The following is a 9,699-nucleotide window of genomic DNA, read 5'->3' as shown; positions in this document are numbered from 1 at the left end:
ATTCAAATCTCTTCAGGGTATGCGAAAGCGCAGTCTGGAGGACAGATCGGATCTTTCTTTGGGGACCATAGTCTCCCGAAGCATATCACCCTTGCAACACACTGAGGTGTTGGAATGAAACCTAAAGCGACCTGTAGCCAGAGCGTTGTTGGCATCAGCTGCGAATCCGGCTAGATCCTGGATAGAAAAGCAGCATGGAAGAAAAAGCTCAAGTTTGCCCGCTTGCAAGAATCCTTTTCGTTCTTCCTTGGCAAATCAAATCAAGTAGAATCTGATTACACAAAAGACAGAAGCTAATTCTTTATACACTATACACTAATACACTTAGACTCATACCACACTCAAAAGAGAGATAGGAAAGAATCTAAAGCAAGGGCTTCGAACGCTGTTAGGACAGAGAAATTGGAAAGCTAGGACGGCCTTGAATACGGAATCCATTACCAGACGGACGGACTGGCTGGTCCACTTGTACGTAGAAGTGTAATTACCCTGATTGGAGTTCAAATAGGGGCTAACATTCCCTGACGAACGAATGCAATACATGGAAGGCTTACGGATGTAGTACAGGACGGCTTTACCAACTTTTCATACTAGGCGGCGGGGAGTCTTGAGTTCTCTTAGAGCGCGTGATTCGATTCTGATTTAGAGTAGGATTCCCGATTCAACTCCGAAAGAGATGCGACTTCCCATCCTGGGCTTTATCCGTTAGCTGAGCACAACAGAATACAGAGGAATGTCAATCATGGAAAATGGGAATGAAAGAAAGATAGCCTTGCACCGGAGACATTTGACTAAAACGAAAAATGAAAGACCAAAGGGCGTAAAGCCAAGTCTCGACTAAGACCTCGGATGGGATATTCTGAGGTTTAGTGATGGGATTTTCCAGGAGATATGTACAAGTTCTTGATCTACCTGACTCCGCGATCCCTGAGGGGGGGTTGGGCAAAGCCTAATGATCCGAACCCTTTACTTGTGGAATCTGGAGAAGAAGCTTTCGCGGAATATATATAGAACTCTTAACACAGAAGTGGCAATTTTGTGAATAAATAGCCATAGGGCTCGCCGACTGGCCTTTATCGGCCCTTCTATCGAGTATGAAGAAAATGAACGGGGACACACACACCCCAGCTTAAACCAGGCTTTCTACTAAATAGAAAAAGAAGCCATACAGAAGAACTAATGGATCGAACTCATCCTTGGTTGCTATGAAAGATATCGGCCTTGCGTTGCGAAAGGAACGTTCTGTTTTGAGTTGGAGCACCTTATCAACTGTCCTTTCAAGCAAGAGTTGTTTTAGACCAATGAATGAGAAGGAAGAGAGTGAATAGGGCACAGGAAATTCAGTCATCCAGGTTCGGAGCGGGAAGCAGGCATTCAGGCTGTGAGGCAATGAAATTGTTAGCTTTCATTCAGTCAGCTTGGTTCTTGGCTTTGCCATTTCCTCTCTCAAGCACTACTTGAAATGAAAGTGCAAGATCAATCAAACAAAGACTGATTTCAAACCTCGCTGTCGCCGAGTCAGTTCTTATGGCCGAATCCGCAGCAAGCGAATGCCTGATTCATGGGACATTCCTTTCTTCAGTTGAAGCAAGTCATTTTGCTTTCCTTTCCTTCTCTGTCGGCGGGCTAACTAGAAAAGTACGCATTCAGCTGTGGTGGACTAGGACTCTTTTCATTGGTTTGGCATTGAGTAAGCGCGGCACTTAGAAAGGAGAATGCCGGATAAGATTTCATTCTCATAATCTGATTTGATTCTCTTTAGAAAGAGTGACCTGGCTTCGATTCAAAAGCTGTAGCTTGTTCGGAAAAGAAAAGAAAGAGGCTGTAGCCCACCCAACCCAATATTTGCTTACTGAGACCCCTTGTTCAAAGAAAGGGTAAAAGGAAGAGGTTACCTCTTTAAAAGGAGATTCACTATCAGACTCAGACACTCTGACTCGGTTTCAGACTCGAACTCTGGTTCTGACTCTAGATGCATAGGTCTGGACTCTTCTGCGAGGTACCAATTCTGGAGTGGAAGACCGAATCAACCCTATCCTATTGGCTCAATTTCATCTCCATCTTCAAGGACATAAACATTCTCAAAGAGAGTCCATGTTCTCTTCCCAATCCTTTTCCATCAGCTGCACCGGCTCACAGTCTTCTAGCTTGAGGCTTGTATCGAAGAAGATTGAAATCAAATAAACCCCGGCATTCTCTCTCTTTTAAGTAGTAGGGCAATACCAAGGCTCAGGAAAGCCACAAAAAGGAAATCTGCCCCTGAACAAAGTAAGCGTTAAGGGTTTTGAAGTAGGGATTTTCCAATCAAAAGTCTGGCCATTCCATTCTTTTTGGCCAAGACCCAACTTTGGATTCTTTCCTCTCGCTCCCTTTGATCTTCCTTCGAAGGAGCGTATCTATCTATCCTTTCCCGTATAGAGGTTGGGTATTCTGGTATTTCTGTTATGCCTTGCTGATTCTTCCCTAACCCCAACGGAAGTAATCAATCTGCCTCATGATGTTAGTCACTGCGTGATTTGCATATGGGTCAAAGTAAAGACCAATGAGCTCCTTACTATCCAAATGGTCAAAAACCTGAACAGTGTCGAAATCAAACCCGGATAAAGATAAAGCGGCAAAAGAAGCCTCGGGTTGGATTTATAGTACTGGGGCATTATTGACCTTGCCATGTTTTCCATGCAAATCCCTGGTTACCACCGAAGGAAGTTCCGAGGGGGAATTCTTGTTTCAGGTGCACAGAGGATGGCCCCCCTTTTTGTGCAACCACAGTCTGCCAAGTAACAGATTCAAACATGCAGGCTCGATGAAATTGAGTACTGTAAAGTCAAAGTAGTCTGAGGAAAGAATTTTCATGCTCTCCCGATCATGCGGTCCAATGCTCACATCCAAGCTACACCTAAGACCTCTCTTTTGGTATTCTCATATGACTGAACAATCAGGTCAGAAGGAGTGAAAGATGATGCCTCAAGCCTCAGTTGCAACCTTTAATGGACAGACATTCAAAGCTGAGCCATTGTCTTTGAGTACCATTTGACTTTGTAGGGTTTTCCACAAGCCATTACTCTAATGTACAGTGCCTTGAAGTGAGAACTTCTACCTGAGGCAAGGTCTTTGTCAATGAAGTGGCGGCTGTCCTGGTAGCATTCATCAATGTTGCCACCAATGTTTCTGGCGAAGTCTTACTAGGTACTTGGCACTGATTGTGTGCTTTACTCAAGGGGCTTGGCGATGGTAGGTATGAGGACTGTATAAGACTGCAGATCAAGATATTAGCTTGAGTCTTTTTGAGTTTAGTTGTTTGAGGATAAGATCCTGGCGTTGGATCAAGCTAGATTTTCGCGATGGGTACTGCCTTCTATTTCTAGTGATGGCATTGATGCAGTCTTCCTCAATGAAGTCGTTGAGGTCAAGCACCATACAATCATTGTCACTAGGTGCTAGTAAGTCATCTAAGTCCATTTCGTCTATGAAGAAATCCCAGTGGTCATGGCGTCAGTAAACTCATCCCAGTCCATGTCTATGTCCATATCTTCCTTCTGACGGTCTTGTTCTTCAACATCTGGACCCTATCCCGTTGGAATGATGGATTCCTATGGTATGCTCGCATGAGGTGGTGCAGTGTAGAACACCTTATTGTTCAATTTCCCCGAGGGCTGTCCCATCTACCCTTTCTGCTTCCTTTCTTCAGGATTGATTAGGTAGGTGTATAGTCCATCTCATCATCATCCTCGAGGTAGCCTCGTGCTTAGTTAGGAAGTGGATTCGCAGTAACACTTGACTTAGGGTGGAATTATTGATCCATTATCTATGGGATCCTGGACCACTCTTCTGAGAGTTCTCCACACATCAGTCTTGTGCCCGGAAGTCACAGTCTTCCTCAAGCTTTGTTCCTAAGGCTTTCGATTCTGGATTCGGAATAATTCCTTTGCCTCATGCTATCTTGTATACCACGCCCAGCGGCATGCCTAGCTCTGTGTAGGGCGTCCGGTTGTTGAGCATTGATATTGGGGAGACTTCCTTACCCTTGGTTTGTTCAGTCTGAGCATTGTAATTCCTGGAATTACCTATACCTGTTTGAGGTGTTAGAGGCCCTTCTTAAGGAAAGACGAATTAGCTCGCTAACGCAAGGCTAGAAAGCCAACAAAGAAGCAAGGCGAAGTGGAGCTCATCTATTCATTTCCCTCTGACGAGCCTATGCTCAGGATGTTCTTCGAACCCAGCAAGTTCTTTGACCCTTCAACCGAAGCTATCATTCTACCGATAAGACTTTCTATTTGATGAATCAAACTCATCTTTCTCTCTGATCTCGTTCCTGTCTTCCCTCACTCAAGCTACTGACTGACTAACTCACTTCCTACCTTACTCAGTAAAGTGCCCAGAGGTACGATGAATTTAATTAGCTAACGAATCTTCCGTAATGCTTGCAAAGAAATAATCAGACTTTTTCCACTCAGAACGAATGGGAAGAAGTGAATCAGAAATGAACTTATATAAGAGAGAGCAGACAGAATCAAATAAGCGGTCTTGTAGGAAGGGGATGGGGATGGAGAAGCGGATTCCTATTAATAGACCACCATCCTGACTTTGACTTCCCTCGGGTTGGTTGTGTGTCAATCCCGCTTCGGTAGCAGACTTCGGTCAAGGAAATCGCTGAAAGCAATGGCTTTGGATCGACCTTCTTAGAGAGTCAAGCCAGTGAATGAATGAAATCCGTATGAATGAAGAAGTCTTTATGGCTCAGCTAGCAGACCAAAAGTCAAGCATGTCAGCACGCACCCTACCTATGTAGTCGGCTTACCGGTAGTTTGCGGGACGCTATTTGATATTGGAATCGGTCTATCTAAATGGCCTATCTCCAGATCTATGTATTCTTGAAGTCCATTTATCATAGTTCAATTCCCGGGCATTGATTGAGAGGGAGCACTGAACGAGGAAGGCAGCAATCTCCTTAAGATAGAAGGGCAATCCCCAAAAGAAGCGGCCAGAGAGGAGACATTCATTAATAACAGATCTCGACCCCATATCATACGTACAAGAAATTCTCCCTTCTTCCCATATCACTCATGAACATTCAATATCATTCCCTGCCAATATTCTTGTTTAAGACAGATCGCTTCCCCCGCTAACTGAGGGCAACGGGAGGCCTAGTCGATGTAGGCCCTCAAACCGGCACGCCCAGCTTCTTAGTCAATCGGCACTTTCGTCTTGTTCGGGATATTCCATTCAAGTTAGACCACCAGCATCTGATCTGAGTCAACAGAATCTAAGCTAGTTGCGGTTTTCTCTTTGATAGCTAAATAGGCGTTGTCAGTATCTACTGTTGAGGCCTTTCAAAATGCTGATTGAATTTCTCTTTCTATTCTAATTGATACAAATTCTCACGCTCTATCTAATAGTTGGGCAAAAAGGTAAGACCAAGTCCGTAATGTAAGAACATTCTTTTACGGGCCATTCAAAAATGAATGATGACATTAGTAATGGATCAGATGGTTAATACTGGAGTCACATTGAAATATTCATTGAATTGTATGCCTCTTTCCGTTAAGCTAAGCTTAAGTAAGAAAGAATCAAGATCTTAACATCAGATCCAGATTCTGCTCCTCGAATTGTATTTGCTGTTGGCTCTTGCCTATTCTATCAGTCATCATTCTGGCTATCTAAATCACAAGCAGAGGTTTGACGGGACTATGACAGGCAATTTTCTGTTGTTAAAACGGACCCACATTGCACCAACAAGTCACCTGCTCCGCTTAGTTTGAGAAAAGTAGGAATTCCCTTGTACTGCGCGAACTCATATGCATACTTGGATGCTAACTCGAATGATGTCTCAGGATAATTCATTTATTCAGGCACCTCGACTGGACGACATTGAAAAAGAACAAGAGTTTACCAAGGATAGGAAATCGACTCTATCTACTGATGTGGTAAAGGTTGTTGAGAAGGGGACATGTGATCAATTTCTTCTACTTTCTAACCCGTGTCACGTCGCCCTATCCATAGAGGAAGAAGGCGTATGCTCCAGTCTCAAATCTTTCCTACCAATTGAGAGGTAATAACGTCAAGCTTGAGTGCCTCCCTTTTTGATGATCTTGTCACTTCTCTGAAACTATACTAATAGCTACTCTACTATTGATGCATGAACAAACCACTATCAATAGGTATCTCTACGCGTAACAATGAATATATGATTCATTCAAATACATTAACCCGGCAAGAGTTGACCATGCAGGGGGTAGTGACTAATGAGCGAGGTACCTTAGCTCATGCCAGGTAGAAACCTTCCTTAATCCTTAGTTTCACACTAAGCTCTTCGATCCTTCATAAGGGCTATCAACTACTCCCCCTAGGCCTTTCATGTGGTCCCTGACCTCCTTGATCTCATCATCGGTACCTAAGTTAACTGTCTCCGTTCCATCCATGGCAGGCTGTGCACGATCTTGAGGTTTGACCTTAACCTGTTCGAAACACTCCTTTAATCATTTCTTATCTTCTAAGTCTAGGCCTTCCTATGATTCATTATAAGTTGAATGATGACATTAACCAATTAATCATCATCATGAACATCAGCAAGCAAAAGAGACTCTGAACCAGAAAGAATTTCATTCATGTTCAGTTCAGGAAGAATACAATCACCAAGTTCATCGAGGGTTATGGCATCGAGATCAAACGACTCATCACCAGACTCAAGGAAATAGTCGGACTCGGAGACAGAAACTAAGCATTTTAGTCTTAATCATTCGGAGGGATCAGTCCAAGACCCTGAATCTCTCAAGAGCTGAATCAAATAGGATTAGGCCCCCTGTTAACTTTCACCTGATTGTTGAAAGGGAAGACCTTATAGGCGTGGGGTACACCGTCAACTCCAGCATCGTGACATGCCCTCTCTTCTCTTCTCATTTACATCTTTAAAGGATCAAGAATCAGTAGATCGTCTGTAGCCCTATTTCAATTCGGGAATGAAAGGGTTGGTTAGCCGAGGAAGTCACTCGCCCTAGTTGTTTAAAATAAGCTGAATCTGATTAATTAGCCGAGGGAGACTTCTATCCCTTTAGACTAGGCTTGGTTTCTTGTGTTCGGCTCTTCTTTAGAAAAAGTGAAAGACATTCTATCCTCACCACCGGCCCGGCTATGCTATCTTTCCCTTGACCTTCCTTATTCTTCAGCGGATAAAGCTCAATTCCTCATGGTAGAAAAGGAGAAATGGTACGACTTTACAGAAGCGTGCTTTAGGAAACGAAAGAAGACCTCATAGTCAAATAATGCTCAATGATCACGGCCGTGTAGGTTGAGTAGCCTAAGGCAAGTCTCCAGCCTGTTGTCGGTGTGTGTGGTTGGGGATATGCGCCATCTGACAAAAACCTAAGTGAGTCGAGCGAACCGTTATATGTTTACTTGAAATAGATATATGCCATATGCTTGCTTCTCGCTACCGAAGCTTCAATACTTCATTGTTTAAGGTCTCTACACCCCGTTCTCTGGAACTCCCACTAAAACATCACTTCACGTATCACCAACCCCGAGCCATACATTGAAGCAGACCGTCTGTCCTGCACATTCTTCTCTCAATCGACATGAGGACCAATCAGCCAGCAGCCAGCACAGCGGCCTACCCCCACATGGAAATGAAAGAAAGATCTCTGAATGAGAATACCTTTGATAATAGAATCAGATTCTTTCTCAAGGGGCAACACCAGTAAAGCAGGAATTTCAAGCAATGCATCCAGCCATATCACTGCAGGGACAGGTTATGAAATAGTTGGATCCGCCGGGGCATTCATTCAAGACTCCGATAGATGGGGGAAAGAAAGGAGTTATCCATCAGAGGAAGGCGGAAGATCGGGATTCAGGGAAGGAATAAACAATTTGATCTTCGTCCAACAACGAAATATCTGGCAAAACTAGAATGTCCCTTCAAAAATCTCTTAACTGTTTAAGTTGGGCTTATTGAAATCGGAATCATAGTCCGCATCAGCAGGTGAGGTAGTGTCAGTCTTAGCTGCTTTCGTCTTATAGTATAGTATAGGGTTGATCGACCGAAGACGAATAAGGCGCTGTAAGCTAAGCGCTCGACTATCTGGTGACGCGCTCACATGGCTGAATGAAGGTGCGTGCCCCGGACAGATAAGGGTGTACTGTAGGAAGTTGGTGGTTGTCCTCCAGGCTACGTGTTGGCTCCGCTGAAATATGGGAGACTTTCGTGGTTAGGTGGAATAGGGCTTTAGCACTAGGCTCAATGGTTGGCCTTTTAAAGCATTAAGTTAAATAAGGAAGTCAAAGGGAAGGGCTCAAAGCTAGAATTGAGAAAGCAAAGTGAAAGAGAATAAGGCTTGGCTAGGAGAGATGGAAGCTCGCTTATAACGCTCTAAGGATTTGCCAAGGACAACCCAAGCGAGATCCAATAAGAGGCGGCTGTGGGATGTGGTTGACTTCGATCTGGCTTCTTGACTTCTAAAATACGTAAACTGCTCATTCCATATATTCTTCAGGTGGAGTTGTTGATATGAGCCTTGTTCCACTATGCTCACCATCTGTATCTCTACGGCCTACCCTGTAAAAACCGCATGACCATACGGATTTTGATTCATATTAATATTCAACAAACAAAATCAGGTCTTTCAATTCCCAAATTTGTAGTAGCTTCTGCAACTCCCACAAGCGGATAAGAAAATCAGAGCCAAGCAGATCATAATTCCTTCTCCACTCGCATGTCTATGTCTATAAAGAATCTATCAAAAAGAGGAAGCGCCTTGACTCGTCCACCACCGACCGCTGACCATGTGCCGACCCCGAACCAACCCCCCTTTCCTTTGTTTTGTGTGCCAGCTACGTCCTCTAGGTAGTAATAGGGTAAAGCCGTGGCTGGATTGAATCCTTCGAGATGCTCTATTTTGACGAGATATCCTTTTTGAGGATTAACGTCTGCGAGCTATGCTGTAGAGTCAAGTAGAAGAGAAGGGTCAGGTCAATGTGAATTGTGAATTGAGTATCAGGGGTGAGCTGCTAGCTTTGATTCCAAGTTAGGCTTATCCTGTTTGCAAGGAGCTTGGGATATACTATTGGACGACTCAGTGCATGGATCTCCTTCTTTTCACGAAGTGAGCTGCAAGGACGAATTCAAATGGTGTTTTAGAGCCCCACCCTACCACGCACGAGAGTTAAGGGGAGAGGGATAAGAGAAGTCGGGTTCAGTCCAGAAATTGTCAGAATGATACGATGAAAAGAGTGAATGTTCATTGCCTTGGCAAATCTTCCTGCTGGAAAGGCTGACAATCAGACTGAATCCTTTACCAACTTCTTGGACTCAAAGCCCGGAAACTCCATAAAGATCCATGGAATGAAACAAGCCTGTAACTTCCTCAAACTAAAACAGAGTGAGCATGGACAAGGAACGAACCTTAACGCCCCTACATGACATATAACAGCTCTATCAAACATATTACATGACCGCATATGAAAGAAAGCTCGAGTAGTCCCTCCTATCTCCTCCCTTAGCAAGGAATTCCTCACTACTCTGACCTCAAAGAAAAAAGGTAGAATTCAAAATCAAGGCTTTCGGAAGGTATCCTTACATGCCTATACCAAATATGTGACTCCAACAGGTTATTAGGGGGAAGAAATTAGCCTTACAAAGAGACTCCACTAATCCAACTAGATTAGATGAGCTAAACACTACAACTCCATTCCTCGGAACTGTCTCTG

This window comes from Cucurbita pepo, chromosome 6, assembly GCF_057944985.1.
Source record: "Cucurbita pepo subsp. pepo isolate OVF chromosome 6, ASM5794498v1, whole genome shotgun sequence".
NCBI classification, from domain to species: domain Eukaryota; kingdom Viridiplantae; phylum Streptophyta; class Magnoliopsida; order Cucurbitales; family Cucurbitaceae; genus Cucurbita; species Cucurbita pepo.
The sequence above is the reverse complement of the archived record's forward strand: the minus strand, read 5'-3'. Positions refer to the sequence as shown.